General features: G+C 39.9%; 1 long non-coding RNA gene across 6 annotated transcripts in view; it reads right to left on the bottom strand.

Moving 5' to 3' along the window:
• LOC138988923 (uncharacterized) overlaps window positions 1–16430 on the bottom strand; it is a 376732-nt gene that overhangs the window by 144304 nt on the left and 215998 nt on the right. For all 6 annotated transcript variants that reach the window (XR_011465190.1, XR_011465191.1, XR_011465192.1 and 3 more), the window contains one exon: window positions 9241–9367. This is a non-coding gene — a long non-coding RNA (uncharacterized lncRNA). The remainder of the gene's footprint in view (window positions 1–9240; window positions 9368–16430) is intronic.

Genomic DNA, 16430 nt, shown 5'->3' with positions numbered 1-16430 from the left:
CCCAAACTCATGTCCATTGAGTTGGTGATGCCATCTGACCATCCCATCCTCTGTCGTCCCCTTCTCCCCCTGCCCTCTAATCTTTACCAGCATCAGGGTCTTTTCAAATGTCAGTTCTTCACATCAGGTGGCCAAAGGATTGGAGTTTGAGCTTCAATATCAGTCCTTCCAATGAACACCCAGGACTGATCTCCCCTAGGATGGACTGGTTGGATCTCCTTGCAGTCCAAGGGACTCTCAAGAGTCTTCTCCAACACCATAGTTCAAAAGCATCAATTCTTCGGCTCTCAGCTTTCTTTACAGTCCAACTCTCACATCCATACAAGACTACTGGAAAAATGATAGCCTCGACTAGATGGACCTTTGTTGACAAAGTAATGTCTGTGCTTTTTAATATGCTATCTAGGTTGGTCATAACTTTTCTTCCAAGGAGTAAGCATCTTTTAATTTCATGGCTACAAATACAGATGGCTAATAAGCACATGAAAAGATGTTCAACATCACTCATAATTAGAGAAATGCAAATCAAAACTACAATGAGAAACTACCTCACACCAGTCAGAATGGCCATCACCAAAAAATCTATAAACAATAAAGGCTGGAGAGGATGTAGAGGAGAGGGAATCCTCTTGCACTATTGGTGGGAATGTAAATTGATACACACACTATGGAAGCCAAAAACTAGGAACAAAATCACCATGTGACCCAGCAATCCCACTACTATGAATATACCCTGAGGAAGCCAAAACTGAAAAACACACATGCACCCCAATGTTTACTGCAGCATTATTTACAATAGCTAGGACATGGAAGCAACCTAGATGTTCATCAACAGATGAATGGATAAAGAAGAAGTGGTATAATATAATGGAATATTACTCAATCATCAAAAGGTATGCATTTGAGTCAATCCTAATGGGGTGGATGAACCTATATACAGAGTGAAATAAGTCAGAAAGACAAAAACAAATATAGTATACTAATGCACATATATGGAATCTAGAAAGACAGTACTGATGAACCTATTTGCAGGGCAGCAATGGAGACACAGACATAGAGAACAGACTTACAGACACAGGGCAGGGGTGGAGGAAGGAGAGGGTGGGATGTATGGAGAGAGCAACATAGAAATATACACTACTATATGCAAAATAGATAGCCAATGGGAATTTGCTTTATGCCTCAGGGAACTCAAACTGGGGCTCTGTAACAACCTAGAGGGATGGGATGGAGAGGGAAGAGTAGGAGGGAGGTTCAAGAGGGAAGGGACATAGGTATGTATACCTATGGCTGATTCATGTTGTTGTCTGGCAGAAACCAACACAATACTGTAAAGTGATTGTTCTTCAATTAAAAATAAGTAAATTTAATTTAAAAAGAAATGAAAGAGAATATTACAGGGGGCAAGTATATCACAGGGATTTTGCTCTCAAAAAACAAACTATACAAGCTATGTGGGAGACCAAAAAATGTACTTTTTTATTTTTTTTAGAAAAGGCATTTTCTACTTTGAATTATGACTTTCTAAGTATGCATAAAGGATCCTTTTAATGCTGCCCATTTCTTTAAAACCAGGATTCTAGTATAAAAGAAAAACTGCACTGGCTCAGTTAAATAGTTCACGTCTGTTGAGTCACTCAGTCGTGTCTGACTCTTTGCAACCCCATGGACTGCAGCACGCCAGGCTTCTCTGTCCATCACCAACTCCCGGAGTTTACCCAAACTCATGTCCGTCAAGTCAGTGATGCTATCCAGCCATCTCATCTTCTGTCATCCCCTTCTCCTCCTGCCTTCAATCTTTCCCAGCATCAGAGTCAGTTCTTTGTATGAGGTGGCCAAAGTATTGGGAGTTTCAACTTCAGCATTGGTCCTTCCAATGAATACTCAGGACTGATTTCTTTTAGGATTGACTGGTTGGATCTCCTTGCAGTCCAAGGGACACTCAAGAGTCTTCTCCAATACCACAGTTCAAAAGCATCAGTTCTTCAGTGCTTAGCTTTCTTTATGGTCCAACTCTCATGACTACTGGAAAAACCACAGCTTTGACTAGATGGACCTTTATCAGCAAAGTAAAGTCTCTACCTTTTAATATACTGTCTAAGTGGGTCATAGCTTTTTCCCCAAGAAGCAAGCATCTTTTAATTTCATGGCTGCAGTCACTATCTACAAGGCAGCCTTTATTCAAGACTACTGCATAGAGGAGCAAGAGAAACAAACTCTGGTTTTTTTTTTTTTTCATTTCTTACATGATATTTTACATGTTTCAATGTCATTCTCCCAAATCTTCCCACCCTCTCCCTCTCCCACAGAGTCCATAAGACTGTTCTATACATCAGTGTCTCTTTTGCTGTCTCGTACACGGGGTTATTGTTACCATCTTTCTAAATTCCATATATATGCATTAGTATACTGTATTTATGTTTTTCCTTCTGGCTTACTTCACTCTGTATAATAGGCTCCAGTTTCATCCACCTCATTAGAACTGATTCAAATGTATTCTTTTTCATGGCTGAGTAATACTCCATTGTGTATATGTACCACTGCTTTCTTATCCATTCATCTGCTGATGGACATCTAGGTTGCTTCCATGTCCTGGCTATTATAAACAGTGCTGCGATGAACATTGGGGTACACGTGTCTCTTTCCCTTCTGGTTTCCTCGGTGTGTATGCCCAGCAGTGGGATTGCTGGATCATAAGGCAGTTCTATTTCCAGTTTTTAAGGAATCTCCACACTGTTCTCCATAGTGGCTGTACTAGTTTGCATTCCCACCAACAGTGTAAGAGGGTTCCCTTTTCTTCACACCCTCTCCAGCACTTATTATTTGTAGACTTCTGGATCGCAGCCATTCTGACTGGTGTGAAACGGTACCTCATAGTGGTTTTGATTTGCATTTCTCTGATAATGAGTGATGTTGAGCATCTTTTCATGTGTTTGTTAGCCATCTGTATGTCTTCTTTGGAGAAATGTCTATTTAGTTCTTTGGCCCATTTTTTGATTGGGTCATTTATTTTTCTGGAGTTGAGCTGTAGGAGTTGCTTGTATATTTTTGAGATTAGTTGTTTGTCGGTTGCTTCATTTGCTATTATTTTCTCCCCATTCTGAAGGCTGTCTTTTCACCTTGCTAATAGTTTCCTTTGATGTGCAGAAGCTTTTAAGGTTAATTAGGTCCCATTTGTTTATTTTTTGATTTTATTTCCAATATTCTGGGAGGTGGGTCATAGAGGATCCTGCTGTGATATATGTCAGGGAGTGTTTTGCCTATGTTCTCCTCTAGGAGTTTTATAGTTTCTGGTCTTACGTTTAGATCTTTAATCCATTTTGAGTTTATTTTTGTGTATGGTGTTAGAAAGTGGTCTAGTTTCATTCTTTTACAAGTGGTTGACCAGATTTCCCAGCATCACTTGTTAAAGAGATTGTCTTTAATCCATTGTATATTCTTGCCTCCTTTGTCAAAGATAAGGTGTCCATATGTGCGTGGATTTATCTCTGGGCTTTCTATTTTATTCCATTGATCAATATTTCTGTCTTTGTGCCAGTACCATACTGTCTTGATAACTGTGGCTTTGTAGTAGAGCCTGAAGTCAGGTAGGTTGATTCCTCCAGTTCCATTCTTCTTTCTCAAGATCGCTTTGGCTATTCGAGGTTTTTTGTATTTCCATACAAATTGTGAAATTATTTGTTCTAGCTCTGTGAAGAATACTGTTGGTAGCTTGATAGGGATTGCATTGAATCTATAAATTGCTTTGGGTAGTATACTCATTTTTACTATATTGATCAAGTGGGCTTTATCCCAGGGATGCAAGGATTCTTCAATATCCGCAAATCAATCAATGTAATACACCACATTAACAAATTGAAAAATAAAAACCATATGATTATCTCAATAGATGCAGAGAAAGCCTTTGACAAAATTCAACATCCATTTATGATAAAAACTCTCCAGAAAGCAGGAATAGAAGGAACATACCTCAACATAATAAAAGCTATATATGACAAATCCACAGCTAACATTATCCTCAATGGTGAAAAATTGAAAGCATTTCCTCTAAAGTCAGGAACAAGACAAGGGTGTCCACTTTCACCATTACTATTCAACATAGTTTTGGAAGTTTTGGCCACAGCAATCAGAGCAGAAAAAGAAATAAAAGGAATCCAAATTGGAAAAGAAGAAGTAAAACTCTCACTATTTGCAGATGACATGATCCTCTACATAGAAAACCCTAAAGATTCCACCAGAAAATTACTAGAAATAATCAATGACTATAGTAAAGTTGCAGGATATAAAATCAACACACAGAAATCCCTTGCATTCCTATACACTAATAATGAGAAAACAGAAAGAGAAATTAAGGAAACAATTCCATTCACCATTGCAATGGAAAGAATAAAATACTTAGGAATATATCTACCTAAAGAAACTAAAGACCTATATGTAGAAAATTATAAAACACTGGTAAAAGAAATCAAAGAGGACACTAATAGATGGAGAAATATACCATGTTCATGTATTGGTTATTTTTAAGATCTGGGATGAGCTAATGGAAACATATTGGAGTACTAGGCAGAGAGATTGGTCCACATAGTTAGGCCATCTGTCTTTGCTAACTGGCACCTATAGAATTTAGGCTCCCATCCTCTCAGAGAGACACAGAGATAGGGGTGCTGTCTCTTTCAAGAATTACATTTCAAAGAGATGGTCCTTAAGAAGGCATTGATGAGTTGTACAAAATTCACATCTCAAAGGATCAGAGAAAGAATTTGTAATTGCAATTTTCTATAGTACATGCACTAAGAAAAAGGAAGTCAGGGCCTAAAGTCATGAAGAAATCTATGTAAAGTTTAATCAAGCGGAGAGGAATAGTAAGGTCTTCTTGTTTACCAGCTCACTGCTTCAATTCTTTCTTGTCAATGGAACTGAAATTCCCATAGCTGGATGGTCTTCTCACCTCTTGGCCGTTTAGGCAATGAGCTCTCATAGTTCATCAATTCTAAGTCACAGTTTTTTTTTTTTTTCCCCACATTTTTAACTTTTCCAAATTTGGGATATTGTTTTATCATCATTGTTGGCCAGTGGCAGGAATGACAAATCAAATGGCCTAACTTGCCTGTCTTCAAAAAGACTAAACTAAGTTGATTACTGTCGAAACAGAATCATTTTGTTGAAGTGAGCCATAGCATGGAAATGAGGTATTATTTGGGAAGCAAATATTTCTTGTTAAACTGAAAATGCTAGTCACTCAGTCGAGTCTGACTCTTTGTGATCCCTAGACTGTAGCCCACCAGGCTCCTCTGTTCATGGAATTCTCCAGGCAAGAATCCTGAAGTTGGTAGCCATTACCTTCTCCAGGGGATCTTCCTGATCCAGGAATTCAATCTGGGTCTCTTGCACTGCAGGCAGATTCTTTACCACCTGAGTAATGATTGAAATTCCCCATTTTCTTACGTTAACTACAAATTGGCACTTGCAAAGAGCATTTTCCAGTGACTGAATGACAAGAGCATCTGTCATCTGCCTCTGAGGAACTGAATCCTGTGCTATGGCTGCTGACTTTCAGTATGGCCTGATGGGAATTCAGGGTGGAGAGTGAGGCACTCTGTGCTCTAAGGAAACTGGTGGACTAGGTCTTTAGATATTTTCAGGAACTGATTTCATGACCCCCTATCCTTGCATCTCCTCATATCTAGAAAAACTAAATCCCTTCATGGTGACATCAGCTCCTCATGACTAGCAGAAAACCTTTTGTAAAGTAAGTGCTTGACTGCATTGAACTCCTTCTTCCCCAAAATCTTATATATCGACCTTCCCCCACTGCCTCTTTGGAGCAGTCCCTCAAAGCTACTTGAGGTGCTGTCTCCCCAGCTAGAGTCCTCATTCTGCCCCAAATAAAACTTAACTCACAACTCTCATGTTGTGTATCTTTTTAGTCAACATCTTACTAGACAACAAACATGTTCTTTGGATGGAGATAAAACCAAGATGTAGATTAAACTGTGTTATTGGTACACAGGCAAAAGACTGTGACTCCCAAGTGCCAAGCAATAAAATAAGAGGAGGAGAAATTCCCAAAACTATCAAAACTATCAAAAAGACAAGACACAAGTCAAAGCTACAGAAGGCTAGCATTTTATTCTCTCAGTGATCTATTAACATAATATGGTGCATCTGAGAATCAATGAAGTCTTAGATTTAAGGAAATATGATAGCTTTTCTAGTTATAACTGCTCAGCCTAAACCAAGTGTGTAGTCCATTATATTTGCCCCTCCCCAAAAGCAAGATTATTGAAGCTGTATTCCTTTTGAACACAAGGTATCTTAAGCAACTGGAAAGAAGGTACAATTTAGAACAACATTCAAAGAAAAACATACCATCGCTGTGATTTCCAAGTGTTATTTATCCCTTTCTAACCTTGCCCCTCTTTTTATCATTTTACTTTAAAGAGATTTGGTACCTCTGCCTCTCAAAGCGTTGAAAAGGAGAAGCCCCACCACTGCTCTGCACCATGCCTTGTCGCCAGCTCTAATTTACCAGCATGAGAGAGCTTTCTGTGCATTCTTCAGAACTCAAGGCTCAAAACTGCCTATGCCATCTTTTCATGAAAAAGAACTACTTCATGTGGGTTTATAGTGAGTAAAATGCATTGATTCAGCAAAGCCACAAGCAGATAATGACTTTAGTTTCCTTAACTTAATCCCAAAGGAAGGTGGTAAAAAGCAAGCTGAATTTTCTTTAAAAAATAAAAAAATGCCCTGATTCAAATTCTAGTGACATAATCCTTAAAGTGAAGTGAGGGACCCTAAGGGAATCATTAGCAACTTGTCAGTGGCTGCCTTAAGCAGAAAATGGTTGGAAATTGTCTGCTGCAACAGGGTTGCAAGCTCCCAAAGACCTTCAGAGGACATGGGCCTTTCTCCTCTGAGGAATGCCCCAGGATGAAAAGTATAACAGAGCCATGTAGCTGACTCTAACTCTGTACCCCTGACATCTGCTTCCCAGTGGATCAGTAGGTCAGACAGTGGCTACTGCAATATTGCGTTTCTCTGAAGTCTTAATACTTCCTTGGAACTGAATCTACGTTGAGTGGGGTCCACCATGATACACTTCTGCAGTCTATTAATCTTACAAACTCTAAAATGCTTGCTCTTGTATTCACATGCAAGCTCTGAAAACAAGGCAAAAATCAATTCAGTGACAAGAGCACTCTGTTTGGAGACCAAACAGTTGGGTTCAAGTCCTGACTCTGTCACTACCTGAACTTGCTTAAGGTCTCAGTTTCACTAAGTAAAAACTGGGAAAAGCTGTTCAGAGAATCAAATGTGATCAAATGGATAATGTACTTTATCAGCAATACAAGCATCTACCAACGTCCCATGCTGTAGAATTGTCACAATGAACGCCATCATACTTTTCCTCACCTGAGCCACAATACCAGACATAAAGAGGTTAAATGTGTGCAATCGAAAAAGATGCTCTTTACAATAGAAATCACATCCTTTACGGTTAGTGTAATAGCCCACACCATCTTATGTTGGATTTCCTGAGAAAATCTTTCAAAAATTGTTAGAAGATACTGAGAGATTTAGTCAAAGACTTAGAGCTGTAAAGGAATAAATGGACAACAATGAACAGCTACTTCACAAAACGGAGATGTGGAGAGGACTGTTTACAGCATTGTGTTCCCGCTAAGATTATCTTAGAGTAACACTTGAATTGTTTGCTCACCCATTTTACATCATTACTGAACAGTTTGAGGCCGCGATTCCTGAGGGGCACTTAAACCATAAATGTCATGTTGTCAAAATCCTTAATGTAACCTAGTCCCTTAAATGTGTTTCCTTTCTTCTTGAGAAACTACTTGCATTATAAGTACTGATGCACTTCCAGTCTAGATAGGATGATTCCTGCATATTCTCTGGGACCCTAAGACCCAGGGTCTACCTCTTTTCTCTCTCTGAGACACTCCTGGCCCCTACTAGGGGACCATGGTGCTTACTTGTTTTCTCCAAAAAGAATGATAGTACCATTAGCAGAGGTACTATGTCCTGAGGACTGAGGATGGAAGCACTGGATCAAATGATATGATGTCTATAAACATATTTTGCAAAGTTCTGGGTTAATAACAGCCAGCAGTTGTTATATTCTGACTGTTAGGCATTATACGAAGGTGCTTTAATGCATTATTTAACTCAAGCCTCATATGGAATGTTCATAACAGTATGACAACAATATAATACCCCAATAGTATTATTATGCTAATTTTACAGAAAAGACTGGTGAGGAACAGAGAACCTCAGTGACTGGCCCACAGAAACAGACAAATTATTAAAGGAGAGAATTTCACTAAGGCAGTCAGCCTCAGAGTCCAAGGTCTCAAAAATCTTATGTTCTAAGAACAACTGGATGTTTCTCATGATAGAGCTCTTAGTGCAATTGTCTCTCTTGGTTGGACAATTCCTAAACATCCTGATGGTTTCGGCTTAATTGTGCCTTCCTGGAGGTTTTCCCCAGTCCCCCTGACAAGGACAAATCCTTCTTTTCTATACACTCTACTTCTCCATAGTATTTATACTGTATTTAACTAATTCTTGGCTAGCTCCATTTATATCTCATCCCACAAGTGGCTCCAAGACTGCAAGGTGGTGCTCCATCAGAATTAAAGAAGAGAGTCAGTCAGAAAGCTCTTAAGCTTTAAAAACTCCCTGGTTGCCACTGAAGCTTGAAAACTGGGAGAAACACAAAAAGACCATGGCAGAACCATCATTCTCCTGCATATAGATCAGGGGACCTGTTTCAGGAGGTTTAGGGGGCTTCACAGCACCTGTCCCAGCTAGATTTTCTTTTTTTTGTTCCCCAGCAAAACTAAAAAGTTATATAATCTCTGAAGATCCTGCCAGATTCAACTTTCTGTAAATCTACAGACATGAAAACCTCTTTGCCATGTGAAAGAAGAAAAGTGTGAAAACTTTTCTCTGTTCAGTTCAGTTCAGTCGCTCAGTTGTGTCCGACTCTTCGCGACCCCATGAATCGCAGCACGCCAGGCCTCCCTGTCCATCACCAACTCCCCGAGTTCACTCAGACTCACGCTCATCGAGTCAGTGATGCCATCCAGCCATCTCATCCTCTGTCGTCCCCTTCTCCTCCTGCCCCCAATCCCTCCCAGCATCAGAGTCTTTTCCAATGAGTCAACTCTTCACATGTTAAACCAGTTCAAATTAATTCAAATTAGTGGAAAAACTCACAGATCGGAAGATGTTCACTGTTGGCTATTAACTTATGAGTATAAAATCTTCTATTCCATGCACCTTGATCCAAGCTATAAGCACTGAGAGCAGTCAGTTGAAGGTCAAAGGAAAACTGAAGCAAAATCTGAAACAGAAAAACGTATGATGTAGTACATTAGAAATGTTATTTATCTAAGTTTCAAAAATTAAGAGCATTCCCCTTATATTCACAGCAGTACTATTTACAATATCCAAGACATGGAAACCACCTAAATGTCCCCTGACAGATGAATGGATAAAGATATGGTACATATGCACAACAGAATACTACTCAGCTATTAAAAAAGAATGGAATAATGCCATTGTCTGCAACATGGATGCAACAAGAGATTATCATACTGAGTGAAGTAAGCCTGAAAGAGAAAGAACTATATATACTTTTATATGTAGAATCTGAAATATGACACAAGTGAACCTGTCTATGAAACAGAAATAGAAACTCACAGAAACAGACTTACGGTTGCCAAGGGGAAGGGTAGGTGGGAGAAGGGAGGGTGGAAGTTTGAGATTAGCAGATGCAAATTATTATATACAAGATGAATAAACAACAAGGTCCTACCATATAGAACAGGGAACTATACTCAATATCCTGTGATACACCATAATAGAAAAGAATATTTTAAAAAAGAATGTGTGTGTGTATATATACACACATACATACATATATATACATACACACACACACATATACACACACACACACACGTATGTATGTATAACAGAATCACTTTGCTGTATAGCATAAATCAACATGACATTGTAAATTAACTACAATTAAAATAAAAACTTCCCTTACTAACTCAGATGGTAAATAATCTACCTGCAATGCAGGAAACCCAGGTTCAGTTCCTGGGTCAGGAAGATTCCCTCTAGAAGGGAATGGCAAACCACTCAAATATTCTTGCCTGGAGAATTCCATGGACAGAGGAGCCTGGTAGGCTACAGTCCATGGGGTTGCAAAGAGTCGGACATGACTGAGCAACTAATGCTAATTAAAACTAAAAGAAAAACAACAACCTCTCAAACAAAAAGAAAAAAAAAATGAATACACACAATAAAGCTCCAGTTTAAACAACGGAAAGCTAGATAAACAACTAGAACCAGAGTAAAATTGGAAATGTTTAGCTAACATCAAGCAGGAAAGAAAAAATACTTTTAAACAATATTTGTAACAAACCTGTAGTCATATTCATGTAAGGTACTTCTCTCCTTAGTAAATTATGAACTAAGAAACACTATTAAATTATGAATGGCTAAAAACCATGGGAGGAAATGGCTACAAAAAGCTTTAAAATATTTTATCCAGGTATTTTAATAAATTTCTTATTCTGAATGTAAAGAGAGGCATAGTTTTTATCAATATGTTCTTCTATATTACTAACTATATGTTGGTATTTAAAGAGTATTGCTTTAAGGATGCCAAATCATTAGACTGCTTCTGATGCAGTCACATCTAAGTTTCATTCTGCACATGTATATCTGAATACATACCCACAAGCACATGTTACAAAATTTTTAAGATTACTTTCAGTCTGCACCATTTTGATTTTTTGAAGCACAGCACCAACAAGACAGCAAAGTGGCTCTTCCTTAAGAGATATTCTGGCTTGACTGATAATAGGAAATGTCAAACCTTGGAAGTTAATCAGGTTATTCTGCTGTAAAAGTTTACAGCAGAATAGTTTGGGCTCAGATGAGCATCTCAGTGTTTAAGGTTTCAAGGTCCACATATTTATCACCTAGCCTCATTTTTCATTCATGGTAGAATGCTTTCAGAAGGTTTAGAAATTCTCTCTAGTGGGAAGCAAGTAGTACCTCTGATCATCTTTTAGAAAACAAAACTCCCTTCTAAATAAAGTTACAAATCACCCTCAACAAGAGGTGCACAAATTCTCCAACTAAGATAACTCATATGCCAGATCCTGAACCCAGCTATAGGAATACTAATGATTGAGAACCATTTTCATGGGAAGCAAGGATCCTTGGAATTTCTGGAAATGTCAACTACTTTGTCACTCCTTGACTCATGTATTAAATGAAAAAAGAAGATGGATGGACAGAGAAGAGACGGAATGAAAGGACGAGGGAGATAAGAAGTGAAACAGGAAAAGGAAGGAAATACAACAGCAATGAAACCAAGAAGGAAGAAAAGGAGAGAAGGCAGACAGATATTTGGGTACACAGAAAAATAGTTTAAAATCTACTTGGTAAAAGTATGTTCAGAGAAAAAATATACATATTTACAAGGTCATCTAACAGTTCTCTTGAAAAAAATCTGGAGTTACTGCTTGTGAACTGGACCTATTTCAGTTATCATGGGAATCTGGTATCTGAATTTGGACTGATTTGGGACCTTAAAATTGAGAGTCAGGTTTTCAGAGAATCAGCATAAGCCCCTGTATTTCTAAAATATCATTGTAACAAGTGTGTTTATCCCACCTGATTTTTCATCTCGCATGTCAGGACTCACTATGGATGAATATTTTCCTTCCCTTAAAGAAACTTGTACCACTGGGAATGATATGGCATCATAGTTAAAAGCCCAGGTTTTGGAGTCAAATAGAACATTGAAATATTGGGCCTCTCTTGATTTATCTTTCTGTGTTTTAGCTTCCATTTTGAGGATAAAAGAATGATAACTGATCTTAGGGATCTGTTGTGAAAATTAGATAAGATATATATTCAAAACTCTTAGCATGACATCTGGTACATAAACAAAGCTCAGTAAATGGTAGTTCTGCCAAAAAATAAATGGCAGGTGGATATTTATTAACATGGCATTTACTTATACATAGAAGAAACCAAAAATAACTTAGTAATCATTGTTACTTGCACTTAGCAAAAACAGTATCAGGATTCATACGAGAAAGAAGAAAGGGAGAAGGGAAACCCACAGACAGTTTAAAAACAGTAAATTTTGGATAAAGGGATAATTAGCTAAACAGGGGGGCTAATCAAGGTGTTCTGTTCTTTAGGTAGATGGATGTGCACCAAAGAAAATGTGAGTGTTTTAATAAGTTCTCCAGGAGAGCATAACTGTTTAGCTGTAGGCTGGGGATCAGGACACCTGAATGTATGACATCTACTCGTGTCTTTTGTTAGTACCTTCATGTATGCTAGACCAGGTCTACACCACCTCCCTGACCAAAATCTCTCTCCCTGCTTTAAATCCTAAATGCACTCCTGTTATGCTAGCTTATGGTGCTCTGTGCTTTTCTTGGCAGTACTCAACTCCTTTTGTGATTATAAATTTGCTTTTTGGTTGATTAGGGGCTGGCTGTCTTTGCCCACATCCACAAGAACATGGATCTTTCCTGTTTCATTTCTGGCCGCCGGCTTGGCATGTAGCACAGCATGTGAGACATAGTAGGTATACACAGTGAGGAAGGAAGGGAGGGAGGGAGGGAAACAGTTACGCAAACGAACAGGCAGGCACAATCTGCTGCAAGACAGGTGAAATAAAAGCGCTGTGATAACCCAGATTTTGTGAAAGGGAATTAAAGAAAGCTGCAAGGCAGAAGTGCCATTTTAGCTAAGCCTTCAAGCATGGGTAGAATTTAAACACTCCCACTGGGGAAATATGGGACATGGCATAAAGTATGTCTCAGTTTCTCTAGAACATAAGGTCTCTGAGGGGTGATGTAAGAGTTGAGGCTGGAAAGGGGTGGCGGGCATGTCAGACCAAGCCATCTGACAGTGAGGAGCCCCTGGGGGGTTAGGGTTGGAGATGAGACACACTTGGATGTGTGCTTTAGAAATTCAAGTTTGGTAAAGCGAAAAAGCTGAACACGAGGGGGAAAAGAAATCTGACACAGGAAGGCAGCTTAATATGGACTAAGTTATTCTGTTATTTCTGTAACAGTAGAGTAGTTCTATTTGCACAGACAAATAGCCTACCAAACATTCTGAGTTTACTTGATTTAGACAAATGATGATGATGCTCAATTCTTTGAGGAATTTTCCATGAAACAAAATCACCAAGATGAATAATTAGAATATATTGAAAACTATTCAAGCCTTTTCTACACATGCATTTATCTATGTCTGGCTGGCATGCAAATGAGAACTTCTACTCAAAATCTAGGGAATTAAATTATGGACTTCACAAAGAGCAGATACACCCCTAAAAGAGCCATGGAGGTCACGAATGTGCAGACCTCTTTATTTAAATTAGGAAGGCAGGTGAATCCTATTTTGATTTCCAACTTCATGAGTCTAATAATAGTAGCACTCACTATGTGGTTTGCATGCTCTAAGTCTGTGCATGCGTGCTCAGTCATGTCCAGCTTTTTGCAACCCCATGGACAAGCTATGGATACCTCTCACTCCCTGGAGGCAGAAAATACGACCTGGAAGGAGGAAATGGAGCTGAGGTGAGATGAGAGCCTAGTAGGTCGCCTGCCAGGCTCCTCTGCCCGCGGGATTTTCTAGGCAAGAACACTGGAGTGGGTTGCCATTTTCTTCTCCAGGGGGTCTTCCCGACCCAGGGATCGGCCACATCTCTCACGTCTCCTGCAGTTTTCAGGCAGATTCTTTACCACTGAACCCTCTGCTCTTGGAAGGGCACTGGATACATCAACTGTCATACAAGGGAGGGATATGAGTCAGGGTTCTTTAGGAAATAAACAACCTGCATATCTAAGGAATTGGCTTATAGGATAACGGAAGCTGAGAAGTCACACAACCTGCCCTCCACTAGTTGGAGACTCAGGAAAAGTGATGGTGAAGTTCAAGGGCAGAGAGCTGGCAGGCTCATGGCTCAAGTCCAGTCCAAGCCTGAAGCCCTGAGAACCAGGAGCGCTGACAGAGTGAGTCCCACTCAGGGCAGGAGATCCGAGGCTCAGATCACACAGCAGGTGGGGAGAATTCAACTTTCTTCCACCTTTCTCTCCTAGGTGGGCGCTCAGCAGGTGAAGTGATGCCCAATCACATTGGAGACGGTCATCTGTTTTAGTCAGTTCGCCAGTTCAATGCTCATCGCTCCCAGAAACACCCTTGTAGACACCCAGAAAAATTGTTTAGCCAGATATCTGAGTATTCCATGGCCCAGTCAAGTTACTACATAAAATAAACCATCACAAAAGTTTTGTTTTTTCCACCTTTCAGATGATTTGATGAGATTTTAGAGGTTACACAGCCTGTAATTGGTCATAAATGTGTAGACCTCTTCATCAGCAGGTCCAAGACTATAACTCAGTATTTCTAATATGCTCTTTACATCTTCCTTAGCCTAGAGGCTCTTTCGCTTGCCTGGTAAACAGCTCCTTTAATATTTTTTAGGTTTTTTTTTTTCCAAAACCAGCCTGCCATGAATTCTCTTAAATTCACACACACACACACACACCCGTCCCTACCCCCACCTTCCCTGTCCCCACATCCATCTCTCCATCCCAGGTTGTGGTATCACCATCACCATCTTCCTCAGCTCCATTTCCTCTTTCCAAATGGCATCTTCTGACTCCAGGAGTCCCAGGTAGCCACAGCTTGCTGAGCTTCCTCATCCTGCCCATCCCTGATGTGGTCGCGCCCTGGACCGTCTGTCCTGTTCCCACCCCCACTTCCTGCTTCTCGATCTTCACTCCCACAAGCAGCTGGCTGCTTCACTGTCACCAGGGCAGACATGACAGTAGAACCTTGTCGCATCACCCTTCTACGCAAAAGGGTGTGGTAGGGATGGGCGGCGGCGACAGACAATGAAGGCTCTGGAGGAACACCAGAGAAGCCAAAGGAGGGCCAGGCTGCAGCTGCAACCAGGGAGGCGGCGGCCAAGATGGCGGCTGCAGAGGAAAAGGTGGCTGAGATGTTCCCACACTAAGTTCTGAGAGCATTCCTGCTCTAATGGGACTGACATTCTAGGGGAAAAGAAACAAGAGATTTATGTAAAATTTGTAGCAGTGTGCCTTAAGGCAATTTCACCCCAGTGTAGCGATGGGCCTCCTCCCACTGCAGAGGGTAGAGGGTTTGATGTAACTACACCAGGCAATAATTAAACCAAAATACTTTCAGACAAATGTAACACTGAGAAAATTCATGATCAGAAGATGTGGACTACAGAAATGTTAAGTTCCTCAGGCAGTAGGAATATGATATCAGGCAAAAGGTCTTTACATCTGCACAAAGAAATCAGGAGAGTTACAAAGGAAGCTTCTTAAAAAAGTAAAAATTCACTTGGCTTTAGCATTCGGGGATGAAAGTTGTTTTTCTTTTAATATTTCAGAGACTTTGTTCCATCGGCTTCCATGTGCACTTCCATTGTCTCTCACACACACACAAATACACACAGGCAAACACACAAAATTATATATACCACTGGTCCCAAGTCAGAGAGGAGTCTCCTAGTAGACTCATTGTTTTATGGCTGGTTATATAACTGTACATACTACAGCAAAATCATTTCATTTTAATGAAGAGGCAGAAATGCTTTAAATTGCTTTTGGTGCAATTAACAAAGAATGCTTATAAACAGAACAACTGACTTTCACTGGATGCATTTTAAACATCTCTGCAATCTGTACACATTATGCTGTGCATCCTACATGGAAGGTGGATACTATTATTAGTTCTGCTTTCAGCTGAGGAAGCTGAGTCTTTAGGTCAGTTTTCACTGACCTGTTGAAGTTTAAGCTGGCGTCAAGCCTGGATCTCTTTGGCTTCAAAGGACAAAGAGACAACAGCACTCAAATGCCCATGTGGTATTTAGCATTTCCCAGCCCTAGGTTCTTGTTTGTCCAAATTAAGATTTCTAATGTGTCCAAAGGGCCAGAAGTGGCACTATGTCTGACAAACTCAGGGGAGAATAAAAAGTAAAGACAGAGGCGTTTACAGTTTCTGGGACTGCACCAAATGTGGGCCACATTTAGAAAATTTGATTAGATAAGCTCCTTCTGGAGAGATAATGCCTTCTACCAAATATAGCTCAAAAATTGGTAGCTGAATTGATGCTTTTGAACTGTAGTGTTGGAGAAGACTCTTGAGAGTCGCTTCGACTGCAAGGAGGTCCAACCAGTCCATTCTAAAAGAGATCAGTCCTGGGTGTTCATTGGAAGGACTGATGCTGAGGCTGAAACTCCAATACTTTGGCTGCCTCATGCAAAGAGCTGGCTCATTTGAAAAGACCCTGATGCTGGGAAAGATTGAGGGCAGGCGGA

The sequence above is a fragment of the Bos mutus genome, chromosome 8 (genome assembly GCF_027580195.1).
Source record: "Bos mutus isolate GX-2022 chromosome 8, NWIPB_WYAK_1.1, whole genome shotgun sequence".
In the NCBI taxonomy this organism is placed as follows: Eukaryota; Metazoa; Chordata; class Mammalia; order Artiodactyla; family Bovidae; genus Bos; species Bos mutus.
The sequence above is the reverse complement of the archived record's forward strand: the minus strand, read 5'-3'. Positions and strand labels throughout refer to the sequence as shown.